The 17,025-nt window shown below is 42.7% G+C and overlaps 1 protein-coding gene across 17 annotated transcripts in view; it reads right to left on the bottom strand.

The window, feature by feature from the left end:
* The window catches only part of CSGALNACT1 (chondroitin sulfate N-acetylgalactosaminyltransferase 1), a 327,875-nt gene extending 321,222 nt beyond the window's left edge, over positions 1-6,653 (bottom strand). For 10 of the 17 annotated variants that reach the window (XM_072776722.1, XM_072776717.1, XM_072776725.1 and 7 more), the window contains exon 1: positions 521-1,446. The gene's annotated coding sequence lies outside the window, so the exon portion shown is untranslated. Of the gene's footprint in view, positions 1-520; positions 1,447-6,066; positions 6,174-6,585 lie in introns of those variants that run through there. The other 7 variants (XM_072776723.1, XM_072776719.1, XM_072776735.1 and 4 more) reach the window with 3 other exon arrangements.
* Between the last annotated feature and the right edge of the window lie 10,372 nt (positions 6,654-17,025).

Here is a 17,025-nt window from a genome sequence, read left to right as displayed (position 1 = left end):
GCAACCCAAACACTTGATTTTATTCATATATTCTGCTTATAACATGCCTGCAAAGTGCCTTGATAAGAAGTCAAATGTTGTACAGAAATAAGTTGTACTATGCTGTATTGTATTTTGAGCTACTAGAAAAAGCTACACATAAAAATCTATAAATAAAAAATGCTGAAGCAGACTTCCTGATAAAAATTCATTTGTCATCTTGCTCCATCGTGTCCAGAAATGGATATAAATACAACAATCTAAGGAAAATCAAAGTTTTCATATTTTGTTAACCCTTGGAACACTTAAGATTTTTCCAGACTGCCAAGGCAGTGAGTACTCATGCCAGAAAAGACAGCACAGAGGGTTTGTTTTTTTTTTTTTTTTTTAGTTTTTCTTTAAATTCCAGATAACATACAGAATAATATTACTTTCAGGTGTACAACATAGTGACTCAACACTTTGATACAACACTCAGTGCTCATCATAACAAGTGCCCTCCTTAATCCCCATCACCTATTTTCCCCATCCCTCCACTCACCTCCTCTGGTGACCATCAGTGTGTTCTCTAGAGTTCAGAGTCCAGTTCTTGGTTTGCCTCTTTTGTTTCCTTTGCTCATTTATTTTGTTTCTTAAATTCCACATGAGTGAAATCATATAACATTTGTCTCTCTGACTTATTTCACTTAGCATAATACCCTTTAGATCCATCCATTCCATGTCGTAGCAAATGCAAATGGTAAGATTTCATTCTTTTTTTGGTTGAGTGATATTCCATTTTTTTATACACACACACACACACACACACACACACAATCTTCTTTATCCGTTCATCAATCAATGGGACACTTGGGCTGTTTCCATAATTTGGCTGTTGTGAATAATGCTGCTATAAACATTGGGTTGCCTGTATCCCTTTGAATTTGTATTTTTGTAACCTTTGGATAAATACCTATAGCATGATTGCCGGGTCAAAGGGTAGCTCTATTTTTAACTGTTTGAGAAACTTCTACACTGTTTTCCAGAGTGGCTGCACCAGTTCGCATTCCCACCAATAGTGCAAGAGGGCTCCCCTTTCTCCGCATCCTTGAAGATGGCACAGAGGTTAAGAGCTGAAGTCCTAGAGCCAGACATGGCCAATGTGAACTCAAGGCCGAGGCACAGAACTTACAAACCGACCTGGGGCAAGTAACACCCTTCTAAACCTGAGTTTTCTCTTCTGTAAACTGCAGATACTAATAGTGTGTGCTTCCTTCCAACCTTCCTAGGTTGCACTGATTAAATGAATGACTCATGGCCCACACTTAGCAGAGCAGCTGCTATGTGGGTAAGTGCCCCTAAGTGTTGGCCATTTTTATCACCTGAGAACTACAATGGAAGTGCGACAAGAAACCTGAAATGAATCACTTACCTTTGCAAATGTTACTACAAGCACTAAATTCACTGGATCATCATTTCCAGATTATTGTGGTACTAAAATGATCTGCCCTGAAAGCAATACCATCAATCATACCAAAATAATAACAATAACCCCCAACAGTGATATTTACTATGTGCCAGGGACTGTTCTAACCACTTCTCCAGAAAAGAGCATCACACACAGTTGCATAGATTGTGCCACACAAGAGTGCCCAGCAGGAGGTGAGTGGGGCAGAAGTCCAATCCTCTCTGTTTACCAGGGCATGTGCCCTGGCAGGGGTGGTCCACCACAAAGGGGCACCTTGTGGGCCGGCAGCAGCTCTGTTTACATCTATTAACTGATGCATTAACTTTAACAAGTCTCTCACAAATGGGAGACAGAAGTAGAAAGTCAGTTTGGAGGGTACCCAGAACGTAAGTCAAAGACCATCATTTCAATAATTCCATCAACAGAGTAGATAAGTAAACCCCAAAGTCACCAGTGAACAACACTTACTATTAAGCTGCACAGCCGTGTACCTCGTGGGAACATGAAAATAAGGCAAGCCCTCCTGTTGGGTATAACTAGACAGTTCCCATCTACCCCCTCCCTGCTTCTTGCTTCCCTCTTCTTCCATCAACTCAGATGTCCCTGAGTGTGATAATGAAACAAAGTATCATATTCGACCACCAGAAAACCAAATGCTATGTTTTGCATTGTCTAAAAACAACAACAAAAATTATCCGCGTGGCAAGGTAATATTCCACTAAGTGATAGGTTCCAAACACTCCACTGCGCACTCTAGAACACAATTATCATTTCTGTCTCTCCAGGAGGCACCACCCCAGTGTAGGCTCCTAAAAATAACTCCCAGGTATAAAGACATTCATTTCCTGCCTCCTCAAGCATCTATAATTTTGGTCAATTCAGAAGTCTTGCCCAAACTAAAACCCCTCGTCCTGGATATAGCTCTATACCTATCATTGTGGCTTAGACTCAGCATCTGCCTGGGAAGGACAGACAGGGGGATGCCACACCTTCACAGGGTAGATGTGTGAGGATGAAAACAATACTCTTCCAGTTCTGAGAAGCATCAATTTATGTAGACAGATCTGTGTAACTTTTTGATATGCTCAGAATCCTAAGAATACTCTAAACATCTTTCACGTAATCAAAGAAAAATGATAATAAAAATTATCTATGACCTTTACACAAAACTTATTCCTCTCACATGGTTCCCTAAAGAGTCCAAATCTAGACCTTAGAAGAAAAACAGTGAAAACTAAATTGCCTTGTTTTAAAATCTGACTATGTGAAAATCAGAATTGGATGTCTGATCATTTTTTGAACTCAGAAGTGTTCTGCTGAGAGAAGACACCCCTTGATAAGAGTTCGGACCTACAATGCAATGCTTTGAACTCTTCTCTTACTGTTGTTAATTTTACTTTAAAGACTGATGGTACTTAGTTTGCCACCATGATTAAATTCCACAGAAAACCTGGAATATAATATTCCCTTATTCATTTGCAAACAATATGGCAATATTTTCATTATAATGTGTACTTACAGAACTGTCAGTATTTTTCCTACCAAATAGCAAATTACATTTGACAAAAACACCAACACACCTTTGGGTTGTTCAATAGTCTCAATGAATAACTTCATTCAAATTAGAATTCTGAAATAAGAGGCCCTTTCAAAAACTCACAGAAGAAAAATGCCTTTCAATGATGCATCTTGGAATGTAATGAAACATATTTCTTAAAGCTGGAATTTAACGTGGCCCTCTTTGAAAGAAAGACAGAAAAATAGACACCAGAAGCTCCTACTAACATGATAACATTCCTTGAGAAACAACTTGTATTATAGTTAGTGTTACGAGTACCTATTTAGGAAATAAAGCAATTCTAAACACATTAAAAGATAAAAAGTTTCACAAAAGACATACCTAAAAAAAACTTAAAAATACTATAACCAAGTCATATATTTGCTTTATTGAGAAAGTTTTTTAAAAATCATATATTTGAGGGCAGCCCAGGTGGCTCAGCGGTTTAGCGCCGCCTTCAGCTCAGGGCGTGATCCTGCGGTCCGGGGATCAAGTCCCACATCGGGCTCCCTGCATGGAGCCTGCTTCTCCCTCTGCCTACGTCTCTGCCTCTGTGTGTGTGTCTCATGAATAAATAAATAAAATCTAAAAAAAACACACACAAAAAATCATATATTTGAATATGAGGATATGCAGAGTAAAAAGCACATACTTAAATCTCCTTTAAATCTTTAGCTATTCTAAAATGGTACCGAATCCACCATTTAAGATGGCTTTCATTTATTTTTAGGCCTTTGGTAATGCTTTCACACAGGTTTGCCCTGTAATAAAGTATTCCATGTCAAGAACCGAAGAAGTTTAATTCCTTTGCTACCTTAAAGGATAGAATAATGGCAATAACTGCCAGCCCAGAATGATACACTATGCAGAGGAGGCCCCTAGTGGTGAAGCTGCTGCTTGGACTTGGCTTTATACATTTTCTAAGACTGCTTTATCATGAGGGCAAAATCAATAGGTAATAAAGTGTACCTGAGCTTTGCTTTTTTAATAACCTCTATTAGTCCTAATATGTAGTAGGGCCATCATTTAGAATCTCAAGGTTCTTTCATCAGGAATATATATAAAGGATGTGACCTGAAGAATAACTTCATTACATTCTATATTTAAATCAACAAATATCTATTAAGCCCTTACACCCTGTTAGGCACTAGCTGGCCATGGACACAGGGAAAACAGGGGAGATAAGCACCCTCACAGAGCTTCCTGTTATTTCTTTCCAATGTAATCACGTTACGTTAAGGACAGAGCTAGGATGATATGACGACTGGGAAGTACAATTCACCATCATATGACCTTGTGATGGGTTCTTGCCAACAGGAAAAACCTGAAAATCTAAAGTATTGCCCACCCCTACCCTCAAAGTGTCAGCTCCTCACTTTCAGTATATATATGGCAGCATCTGAGGTTCTTCAAAAAAATGAGTTTGGATAAATGAATGAATGGAAAATAAAATGGCACAGAAGGAATTTTAAATTGAAAAAAAAAAATGTTGAGATATACCAGAGTTGAGGATTACTGAAAGTAAAGGAAGACAAAGACAAGAGACAACGTTTGCAAAGTCCTTACTGTGCTCCAAGCACTGGTATAAGTTCATTCTGCCTAACACTTCCATAAGGTGAGGAATATCATTGAAGAAATGATATTGAAAATTGAAATAGGAAACCATAGCTGGGAAAGGGTAAGGGACTTGCCCAAGGTTATACATTTAGTGAACAAGAAAGGCTGCTTGGAACCCAGGTCCCTGGGATGGCAAAGCAAAAGTTCACTTCATTGAAAACTGGTGAATCCCAAAGTTTGAGATTTTCCTTTGCATTAATACAGCTCACAGACATATGAGATTTGGAACACAAAGATGAACAAAGTTAAAGCATTTCAATGCTGTATAATTTACAGAACGTTTAGTATGGTCATTCAATGCAGAGGAATTATCAAATATTTATGGCCCATCTCTTACTTTGCAGGAACTGACATCCTCTGGGAAGGCTACACAGGATCCCATATCCCATTATGCACAACTGCACGTGTCGGAGTCACTGTTTATGACTAAGGCTTTTTCCTTTCCTTTATGCTTCTATTTCCAAGTTTGAAAGACTTTTCTCCTTCCAATTAGCAACTTGACAGCATTGCACACGGCTTATTAAAGCTCATAGCGCTAAATGATACTGCAACAGTTATGACTTTCCTGTATAAACAATGTTAACAAACCCCAAGAAATCCCGTAGAATTAAATTTAAATTTGTAGTAAAAAAAAAGATGTGAGAGAGCTGTCTTTAGCAGCTGGATCTCTCTAACGACATCTGGGTAAAAACTACTCCAAGGCTTGGAAATCAGACTAACAGGGGCGTTTGCGAATAAGCTCTCTCGTCTTCATGGGTGTCCCCCAGCCTCACTGTGGCAGCAGGCACAAGGCTGTGCGAGTCTCTTCCTCTGCCTCCGCTCTCTGCACATCGGTAGGAAGGTAACTTCAGCATCCCTGACGGCAGCGCAGGTGCAGGAAGTGCCCCGGAAACCACTTGGCCTTGGCTCGCACCGCCGTGCCCCTGCTGCCGCCCTTCACACCCTCGGCCCCAGACCTTGCCCTCCGAAGGCTTCCCCCCGCGGACCGCGCAGGGCACACGCTCGTGGCTCCGTGCGGGTCGCAGTGACCCTCGCACTCACGCCCGCGGCCGGGCTCCACGGCGGGCACCTGCCCCCGCCCCCGGCACGCCCCCTCCGGCCTCCCGGTTCTCTCCGTGGCCGCGGAAATCCTGCCCCGGGGCCGGCAGAGCGGTCGCGCGCGCACGTGGGAGGACACTTGTTCAGCGGGTGCCGGGGAGCGGGGCAACAGCCGAAGGCCCCCGGGGCGGCGGCCCCGCCGCGGTGACCCCCCCCCGCGCCCGCCCGCGCGCCCCCGCCCCGCACGTCCACGCGAAGGCGCCTCCCGCCCCCTCGCCCGGCCCCGCCGCCCCCCGCGGCGCCCCCGCAGGCCCGCGCCGCACGGTCTCCCCGCCGCACCCGCCACCCCGGGGCAGCGCCAGGCGGCGGCGCGGGGCTGCGCGCACCCGGGAGCCCACCGACGCCTCCGCGCGGCGCCCCGACTCACCCCGAGGCGCCCAGGGGCCGCCCGCCGCGCCCGCCGCCGCCGCCGCCGCCGCCGCCGAACTTTCCCTCCTGCGCGGCCGCCGCGGCCCCGGCTCCACCTCCCGCTCGGCAGCCGCGGAGCCTCCAGGGACCCGGGGGGCGGGCTGAGCCTCCGCCCGGCCCCCGCGCCCCGCCGCCGCCCCGCCGCCCCGCCGCCCCGCCGGCCCGCCCAGGGGGGCCGTCCCGAGCCCAGGCGTCCCCCGACAGGTGACCGACACCGAGGTCGCGAGAGGCCGGGGGAGGGGCCGGGCCGCCGTCCTGGACACGCGGGGGGGGGGCTCCCTCCTTCCGGACGCGTTCCCCGGACGGCACCCCACACAGCCCCTCGGATTCCCTCGCCCCCCCCGCCTGGCCCTCCCCGCCTCGGGCCAGCTGAGGCACAAAACTTTGTAGACGGGACTTCGGAGAAGGAATCCTGTAGTTGGCCTGTGTCTGCGGCCCGGGTCAGTTATGACGTCTCCCCTGGAGAACCTTTACTCACAGCGAAGGCCAGAAACTGTGGCTCTGCGACCCCACCGCGTGGAGAAGTGACGTCTGTAGGGACCCCCTGTGGCCACTGAGTGGCCTGGGGGCGGGGGACAAGGGTGGAAGTCGGCAGGCGGGCTGTTGAGTAATAAAAGCCCCTCACGCACGGCGCACCCTCTGCTCTGAGGGGAGAGAGTTGGGGGGCATTGCTTTCCCCAGTTATCAGGACGATGAAGGAGGCTCAGGAGGAATCAGTTGGAAGAGGTCGTCTCTCCCCTTACGGGTACGGGTACACCGTGCAGAGTCCCCATGGCTGAGCCATAGAAGAAACAGAGCCGGAAACCAGTGGCGGGATTCCTGGTGCAGTGCTCCTTCTACTACTACCTGACCAGCAGAATGCTCACAGCCCCCATGTGGAGGTTTCCAGGCACCAGACTCTGTGTGGGCACAGGGTAGTAGTCCTGGAGGCAATAGGCGGTCCTCATGCAGCCAGCGAGCACTTACTGACCTGCAGGAAGCATCCGTGAAGCAAGCCTTGCTTCCTACCAGGACTCCCTGACACACTGGGTTCAACCTTCTTTCATCCCATGCTGCCCTGGGACTCAGGTGGCTCTGTACCCACCCCATACCTGTGATTGAATTCATCCACCTTAGGACATAAGGCCCCCACAGTAATTCAACTGGGATTTCAGAAAGAGGGAAGAAGCAGGTGTTTATCAAATAAGTGAAAAAGACAGTGCCTGTTCTGTTACTGCCCCCAAAATGCTGCAAGGTTATGGAATTCATAAATAAATAGTGAACTTAGCATCTATACATAGGTACAAGTCACTGACCAAGCCTCCTCCATACATTATCTCACAGCGACTGAGTGAGGCAAATCATAAGCCAATCCCCATTGTGTAGATGGAGTTGCCACATGGAGGTTTCAGTTAGTGGTGAGTTGTGTAAAGATCAGACCCTGCTGAATCAAGCACTCTAGGTAATCAAGTAACCCCTTCAGAGCTTTTCCAGATGTTACGAAAACATTCCCACACCTTCACGGATTGATAGGTGGATTATTAAAGCATCGATTTTCTTTCCTCCTTTTCTTCCATATCTCTGCTCAGTGACGTCCCCAGAATTTCTGAGTAATCGGGCTTAAGGGGGGAATCTGGTTTGGAAAATGGACCAAGGACTTGAGTAAGGGCTGCTATGCTGGACGGTCATGGATTCAGATTCTAAGTTCGCATGGACTGGCTTGGGGAGGGTGGAAGAGGCAACCCCATGGCTGCAACCATCTCTATTCTTGTCATCTAGAAAAAAAAAAGGGAAATCACTTCAGGATTAATTACATCTCCTTTAGGTTTCCCAAATATATCAGCACAACAGTGTACATATTAATATGTATCAGTATATGTCTATATATCAAAAGTCATAAAGCCAAGGCTAGCTAAGTTTTGGTGCTTATAGGTACATTTTGACAATAATTAGTACATAAAAAAATAAAGTAGTTGAAAAAGCAATAAAATATGAGAAAGATACATTTCTTTGGGGGCACCTGGGTGGCTCAGTCAGTTGGGTGTCCAGCTCTTGACTTTGGCCAAGGTGGTGGTCTCAGGATCATGGGGTGGAGCCCTGAATCAGGCTCTGTACTCAGAGGGGAGTCTGCTTGGGATTCTCCTTCTCCATCTGCCCCTCGCCCCCCTTGCATGCTCTCTCTCTGTCAAATAAATATATAAATCTTTAAAAAATAAAAGAATACATTTTTTCTGGAGGTACTAGAAAAATAAGCATTATTTTAATTATTATGTAGTAGATACGATTTGTATTATCCTTTTGGAGGCCACTGCTATGAAGCAGGGTCAGTCATCCTTAGTCTTCATCATTAGCAGAAACAGTGATGAATGAGGGAAAGGCCGAACTTTGGGCCTACCAACTTGCCTCCGCAGCTTCCGTTCTGAAATGACACCTTGCAGAACCTACAGTGTTACTAGTAGAAAGATGGGTTCTTGTAGACTTCAAAGAATGAAAGACCAGAATAAATAGGTTGGATGACAAACCTAGATATTAAAAAACAACAATTTCTAAGACTAAATTAAAAGAAGTTTCCTAGGGATGCCTGGGTGGCTCAGTGAGTTAAGCATCTGTCTTTGGTTCGGGTCATGATCCCAGGGTCCTGAGATTGAGCCCCGCATCAGGCTCCCTGCTCAGTGCGGAACCTGCCTCTCCCTCTCCTTCTGCCTGCCTCTCTCCCTGCTTGTGCTTTCTCTCGCTCGTTCGCTCTCTCTCTCTGTAAAATCGATAAAATCTTTTTTTAAAAAGTTTTCTATATGGATTTTAACTTTTAGTTGCTGTGTTCTTATGTAAACATATTCATAGCATAACGATTTAGGACTCAGAATATATTATTGGAATTTCCAAGCATACAAAGGCACTTCCACCTTCATATCATGCCAGTAATGTGGTAGCAATACAGAAATGTGTAGAAAGTTCTGTAAATAAGTAAGATTGTGATGCTAGGCTGATTTATCCCCTTGAGGGAAAAACTAGTCCATATAAAAATATATTCTAAAATAATATATAAGATGTCAAACTTTTACATTTATAAAATGCAAAATATATATATGTCCTCTGTTTAAGATATATGCTGCATAAATACTAAATTTTAAGTACAAAAATATTTCACAGTTCAAAGTCAGACTTAACCTCATCAGGATCCTTGAGAATCTTGACCCAGAGCCAACCAGCAGCTGAAAGAGCAGTTGTAAAGCTTATTCATTAAAACTCAACTACTAGGGGCAGCCTGGGTGGCTCAGCAGTTTAGTGCTGCCTTCAGCCTAGGGCCTGATCCTGGAGACCTGGGATGGAGTCCCACACTGGGCTCCCTGCATGGAGTCTGCTTCTCCCTCTGCCTGTGTCTCTCATGAATAAATAAATAAAATATTTTAAATAAATAAAAATTAAAAAAAAATAAAACTCAACTACTTTGCTTTCTAAGAGAAGCTCTCAGGCCGTCCCTGAAGCCATGTTGACTCTTATTTTAAATAGCTCTAATAGTCAGGGTTATCTGATTTCTTAGATCACAGCAAATGTGCTGTAGTCAGAGGTAGCTCATTAGATGGGAGAGGTGTGTTGTACTCAAAGCATAAAGACTGGCCAGATGGCACTACTGTGAGTGGTGAGTCATTGAGACAGGATCTAATTATATTCTAGAGTCTACTTCAGAAACCTTGAAAATATGCAATATATTTCCAAATACATTTTCATTTAAAATGAGTAAAATAAATAATGTGTGACCCAAAAAGGCAAATTTGGTTTTTCTAGGAAAAACAAACATAACATACGTGTTGAAGACCTCATTCCAGAAACCCAGTTACTCAAACAGTAGAGTTCAATTAAAATCTGTTGACTGAATAAGAGATGATTTTCATTTCTTTTGCATGTTTAACACTCACATCTTAGACACACATCAAAATCAATGAGTTGGTTGATAATATTTTCAATCTCACATGCTCCATTATCCTCAGGGTCTATGCAGGAGCAGAGCTGGAAAAAGACCAGCTCTCCTCAAGGCACCCCTACCAAGCTGCCTCCTCCAAATGGCAGACAAGCAGGGCAGTTCTCGGGGTGATGCTGTCCACAGTGTAACAGATCTCCCAGGAAAGCTGGCTAATGCACCAGGTGCTTCCCAGGTTGGCTTTTCCATGCTCCTTCTGTGCACCCAGCATTGCCACTCCCCTATCTCTAGAAGAAAACCAAAATGTTACAAGGGGAACTGCAGAGAAACACAAACAGGGAAGCACCAGAAAGTCAGCCATATCTGGTCTACATCCACCTGACAAAATCCAGATATCTAAACATGGAGCAGCTCAAAACCAAGTCCTTTATTCCTACAGTAGTTGCACTATCACCCATGTGCAGATCAAGCTCATGCAGGCCCTTCTTTTTGAAAACCAGGAATACCCAAACATGTCCCTTGGACGACTCAGATCTCTGTGGCTTTCACTACAGCTTCTTTTTTCAACCCTGATGGATAGATTACTTTCAATTATTATTGTGTTTCTTTCCAAGCATTATTAGCACCTTTAAATTAAAAAAAAAAAAAAAGATTATTTATGGGGCACCCGGCTGGCTCATTCAGTGGAATATGCAACTCTTGACCTCAGGGTAGTAAGTTCGAGCCTCACACTTGGGTGTACATATTACTTAAAAAAAATAAAATCTGGGATCCCTGGGTGGCGCAGCGGTTTGGCGCCTGCCTTTGGCCCAGGGCGCGATCCTGGAGACCCGAGATCGAATCCCACGTCGGGCTCCCGGTGCATGGAGCCTGCTTCTCCCTCTGCCTCTCTCTCTCTCTCTCTCTCTCTCTGTGTGTGACTATCATAAATAAATAAAGAAAAAAATATTTTAAAAAAAAATAAAATAAAATAAAATCTTTTTTAAAAAATAGACCATTTATCATTTAAGTCAGTATCTGCACAGTCCTGTCCTACTTCCAGGCCTCACTATGTGCCCTTTCACTGCTTCAAACACACATGGGGACAATACATCCCATTAATAAGAGCACATGTTTCAACAATACACACTGTTGTAAGAATCTCTATTGCAGACAGTAGAAATAGGATGTATAAAGATGTACTCAAGGATATTAGCGCAGCAGAGTTACTGTGTGAAATATTAATTCTGAACAGGAATATGGCCTGGCCACAGGAAGGGCAAAGTATAGTTAAATCAATAGGTCCAGACATAAGAAATGCCTAAAGGAGAATCAACAAGTAGAATACCCATCAAAAGTGAAAAAGACATAGAAAAGTGGCAATGATGATGTGGAAGACAAGCTGTACCAACCTCAAAAACAAGAGTATTTCCTTTTCTTTTTTTTCTCATATGTATCTAAAACCTGGGCACATGGGACTCATTTTCTATGACCACATACATGTGCATCTAAGGGCACACTTTGTCTTCAAACCAGATGATACCAGTGTCACTTCCCTTGCTATATGAGACATGTGTGGCTTTATTGTAAACACAGCCAGAAAATGGTTTTATCAAGTCATTACTCCTCCAATAACAGTAAGTTAGGCAGTTAGTGTGTGCCAGGAACCATGGAAACTACAAAAGTGATTAAGCATAGTCCTTAACCTCAAAGAACCCAATATCTAGTAGGAAAGACCAAACACAATATTATAGGAATTTGAAGGAGGGAAAACGAGAGAGACCCCTGAGGTACCCACAGATGGCTTGATGTTAGAAGTAGCTTTTCAAATAGATCTTTAAAGATAAGTGGGATTTTGATGGGCAGAGAAAATAAGAGACTACCCAAGAAGTAATGCCTGACCAGTGAAGCAGAGATGGGAAAGCACTGCACGTGTCCTGAAATTGGTGGCCCACAATGGTCAGAGCATAAGGGACATTTAGGGAGAAACGTAAAAGTCTAAAAGTGGCCTGAGTCTAGATTATGGGGGACTTTCAATGCCAGATAAGACATTTATCATATAAATTTTAGTGAGATGGGAATGTGTATATGTGAGCAGATACTGTTAGTTACCTAATCAACAGGCTCTCCTGCCTCCTGGAAGAACTCTAATTATTCAAAGCCCACGTCTGAGAAGTCCTGAGTGAGGCCCTAAAGGGAGGTCAATATACCCGCTGCTCTGGGATGTGAGGATGAATTATGGTTGGTTTAAGCCAACGGGAAAATCAGTGTGAAAAACGGCCAAGCTTATGGCATCTGTGGGATATCCCAGAAGAGAGGTCTGGCTATCAATCAGTAACAGCGATCTAGAATTCAGGAGAGGCTAAGACCAGAGATAATAGAATAGGGAATCTTCCACACACAAAATATAATCATCTACATGAAAATGAAAAGAACAACTAGTGAAAGTACATAAAATGAAGGAAGATGTCCAGAGCACAATTTAGGGAAACATTAGAATTAATGTGCCAAGACAGGATGTTCTATAAAGAAAACTGGGAAGGAAGGGTGACAAGGACAGGAGAACCAGCAGGTGTCTTAGGAGCCAAAGAGCTTCAAGAGGCCGCTGACGGTCACGAGCATAAGTCCTATAGCACTACTAGGTTTGTTAAGAAGTCACTATAGCTGTATATAAGCCATGGTAATGATTTCAAAAACCGAACAGAAAAGACCTATTTACTCATAATGGGATGGCATCAACTAACTAAATCTGTTTTCTGCTAGAATCATATAAACTCTGTGCAGTTGCACCAACATTTTACAATGGACCCAAGTCATTTTGCAGTCGATGACCTTCTAGAACTTTCTGGGATGTGAATGGTGACCCTGTCACTGTGCACAGAGTATCCAGCATATTGTCAATCTTGCCCTAGAAAACAATAGCCAGAAACTATGAGCAGTGCATAAATGCCTACATGTTCACTTGTCCTGATTGGTTTTAGCATTACAACCATATCAGTAATTCAAGCAATAAGGCAAATTTATTATATTCGTTCAATAATGGTGAATGTTTGGTTCAAACAGGGATGGATCAGAGATGAAATTTTAAAAAATGATGTGACTAAAATAGAAAAATCATTTTTGTTATAGGATCTCAAAACCTTTGGTCCACAGAGCCAGCACTGTTTAATACCGAGTCTGTCCCCAGTAAACACGGCCTCATCATATTTAGGGTCCGCAGCCCCAGTGTGCAGCAGGGGGTACCATTGGTCTTGCTGCCCTCAGCCTGTGTCTGCTGCAGGCATCTGCCTACCATCAGCTGCACCCTGTCCCCTTAGCACTTCCCTCTTACAGGCAGTATTAAGGGTTGGTCTTGGTTTTCTGGAGACTGAAGTCCTTTTCTGTGAACAACCTCTGCTCTGAAGCCTGTCTATCCAAGCTGATCTCTTCTTGCTTTGGTTATATGTGGGTTTCTTTTCTCGGTTTCACTTACTCCATTTGCAATACCATTCCCTAACTGAATCCTATTCCCACCTTGACAACAATTCCAGCAAAATTTAGCTTAGATATCTACCCCTGAAAAATTGTACCATCTCTGAGCCCAAATTTCTGTTGTCCACTCTCACACCCTCTTGAAGGTGCAGCAACATCACTCAGACCAACGTCTGCTGGATGCCTTTGGATACTGCATGCAGGATCGTTAGTCAATTCAGGAGGATCAGCTCTTCTGTCTGGTTAGTTCAAGTAATGACAACAGTAACAACAACGTTACTACTATTAAGATATTGTTTTTTATCAATCTCCAGGCACTGCTCTGAGCTATAAATATATGCTGGCCACACCCTATGAAGAACCTGAAACTTACAAAGGTTATATGGTTTTCCCAAGGTCATATCGCTCCTAAGCCAGGGTCCAGGATTCACACCCAGACCATCTTCTTTTCCCCATGACACACCCCTGGCTCATGTCTAGGAAACTAACAGAATCTCTCAAAATGTCATAAACAGGGCAAAAATAATAAAATAGATTCTATGTGGTGGAAAAGTAGGGAACCACGTCTCTCCTCAGTACTCCCCTCTGAGAACATGGCAAGTCCAGAATTGGGATCTAGCCCACCTGACTCTGAGTCCAGTGCTCCTCTGCTATACTCCATGTGTTCTCCTAATGTCCTAAATAATAACTGATTAGAGTTATCAGCAAGTGTGAGAAAGTGCTGCAGTGGAAAGTTAAACAAGATTTGAACTCATGGACCTGCTTCTTCAATCATTTGCTTTATTCTTTAGTCACATGATACCACGTTTTGTATTCGGAGGTAATAATCAACATCATTGACGTATTCACACCTCATTGAGCCAACAAATGGAGTCAGCCTGAAAATGTTTACCTAACAAAATAAGGAGCCTTTTTGTTCCTTCTCCTTGTCACAGAACAGATACTTCTTGTTCGTAATTTTTTTACTAGCATCTTAGAAGACTACCAGTCCCAGGATTTATAAACAGTGCTTCCCTCCAGATAGAGCTTTTATCTTGATTGGGCAGAGAGAGATAAACCACTCCCTCGCTGATAAAGAGCTTTTTGAAGACATTTACTGTATATAAGTTCTGCTATGTGCTGGAGAACAATGCCCAGGAATGAGGGGGAATATTGCTTATTGTTGTATGTGCAGTTCTATTCTTTTTTTTTTTTTTTAAGTCATACAGTGATCCCAGGTAAATTAAGAAAACAAGTAATTTGACAATAGCACATTGGAGTTGAATTTCATCAAAAGAGCAGTGGACATTTGTCCATTAACTCTTGGATGATTTGTACATGTCTCCTCTTTCTCTGGGGAAGGAAGAGGCTGCTAGAGCCAATTTCCTGAGTCTCTCTATGGCTGGAGCTAGCATCATCACGGGCAAGGCTCATCCTCTTCCAAGCCTACCACCAACCAACCCACTCTGGGAAAAAATGGGAAATAACACCTCATTTTGAGGTGATTAAGAAGCTGCCACACTTACACAGGCAAGTGCTTCCTAGTCAGGGCTCTCTGTGGTCACTGCCTCGCAGAAGCCTGATGCAGTTCTGAATTTCTAGTTATGCTGCACTGGACATCAACTATGACCCTGCCATTTTAGATGTGGGGGTTTGTAAAGTCTACTGGTATAATAATAACGTACCTAGTCTTAGTTTTTAGATTGTCTTTCTCCAAAGGGACCACTCAGAGACAGATAAATCAAGGAGCCAGCCAGGCAGTAACAATCCATAAGAGGAGACAAACTTATCACCAGAATAAATCAGAACCATAGCCTAGTTAGCCTGAGTAAAATGTAATTGTTCTCACTAGTTTTGAAATAGACAACATTCTGGAATGGGAAAATGAACACCATGCACACCTGTGCACACACAGACACACATGCATTTATCTCTGTTGAATATTTTATTAATGTATACATGTTAAATAGTAACTACTTGCCTTCAGCTGATTTTCTGAAATCAAATAATATATGGCATAACGTATACTGAATTGAATAAGTTCTTTATCTAAAATGTTAAACCTTTTAATACACCTCCTAAGATATTCTCTGGCTCAGAAAAATCACAAAAGGAAACAGAAGTGCAAACAAGAACTATACAAAAATGGAAAATAAATTTAAAAAAATTTATCAACAACCAATGACATAAATCAAATAACTCTAACACAATACAAAGTTCATTACTATACGCTAGTTTCTTCCCATTCCCACTTACTAAAGGCTAAGTAATTATTTAAAGAATGTAATCTGAGCTGTGTTGCATTACTGGCTCACTTGGAGTGCTCACATAAAAATCTTGACCCAATGTCAGAACCACTCATATTTTTTCACCATCAAACAAGGAAAAAAAAAATGGCCTCTGACACTTCAGAAAACAGAAAACAAAGAAAATAGGCAATTTCTTTAAAAGTTACACACGTAATACCCACACAATACAACCATTGCATTCTTAGGTACTTACCCAGAAGAAAGGGAAGTGTGGGGCACCTGGATGGCTCAGTCAGTTAAACATCTGACTTTTGATTTCAGCTCAGGTCATGATCTCAGGGTTGTGAGACTGAGCCCCAAAGTTGGCTCTGCAGTCAGTGGAGAGTCTGCTTGAGCTTTTCTACCCCTCTCCCCACTCGTGCATGCTCTCTTCCTCTCTTAAAAAATAAAAATAAATAAAATGTCAAATCCACTTGTGTATTAGAAAAGGAAAAAGAAAAAAAAAAGAAAAGGAAGTGCCTGCCCAAACAAAGATTAATACACAAATATTCATAGCAGCATTATTTGTAATGGGCAAAAGCCAGAAACGACCCAAATGTCTACCAAGAGTTGAATGAATAAAAATTATGATTTTTCCCTACTCTCAGTTTATAAAAAAAATTCATTCCTATTTCTTAAAAAAAAAAGGAACAAAAGAAAAAGATGTGGTATATCCATACAACAGAATACTACTCAGAATAAAGATGAATGAACGATTCACTCAACAACACAGATAAATCTCAAAACAGTTATGCCAAGTGAAAAAAGCCAGAACAAAGAAAAGTACATATTGTACAATTTAATTTATAATTCTAGAAAATGCAAACTAATCTGCAGTGCCAGGAAGAAGACTGGTGGTTGCTTGAGTATGGGGAGGGCAGAAAGGTATAGAGAGGAGAATTATAAGGACATGAGAAAATGGGGGTGATATTTTCACAATTTTGATTATAGTAATAGTTTTGTCAAAACTTAGTAATGTCAAAACTTAGCAAATTGCACATTCCATATGTGTTGTTCATTGGATGTTAATTATACTTCTATAAAACGATTTTTAATTAATTTTTAAAAAGTTTAAATAGGCCTTTGTATTTGAAAGAACACATTTTGTATCTTGCATTCAGTTAAGAATCAGGAAGAACTTTTGGAAATGAATTAAATGATCCTGACCTTTTATGTTCAATGGCTAAAATGTTGGTTCTCCAAGTTTAGTAGACATAGAATACATGAGCTATTCCTTTAAATGCAGATTCTTATGTTTCAGAGGTGTGCTAAACGTGTTTAACAACCAGCTCTCCAAAACACC

This window comes from Canis lupus, chromosome 15 (assembly GCF_048164855.1).
Source record: "Canis lupus baileyi chromosome 15, mCanLup2.hap1, whole genome shotgun sequence".
NCBI lineage: Eukaryota > Metazoa > Chordata > Mammalia > Carnivora > Canidae > Canis > Canis lupus.
This window is presented reverse-complemented; position numbering and strand designations above follow the sequence as displayed.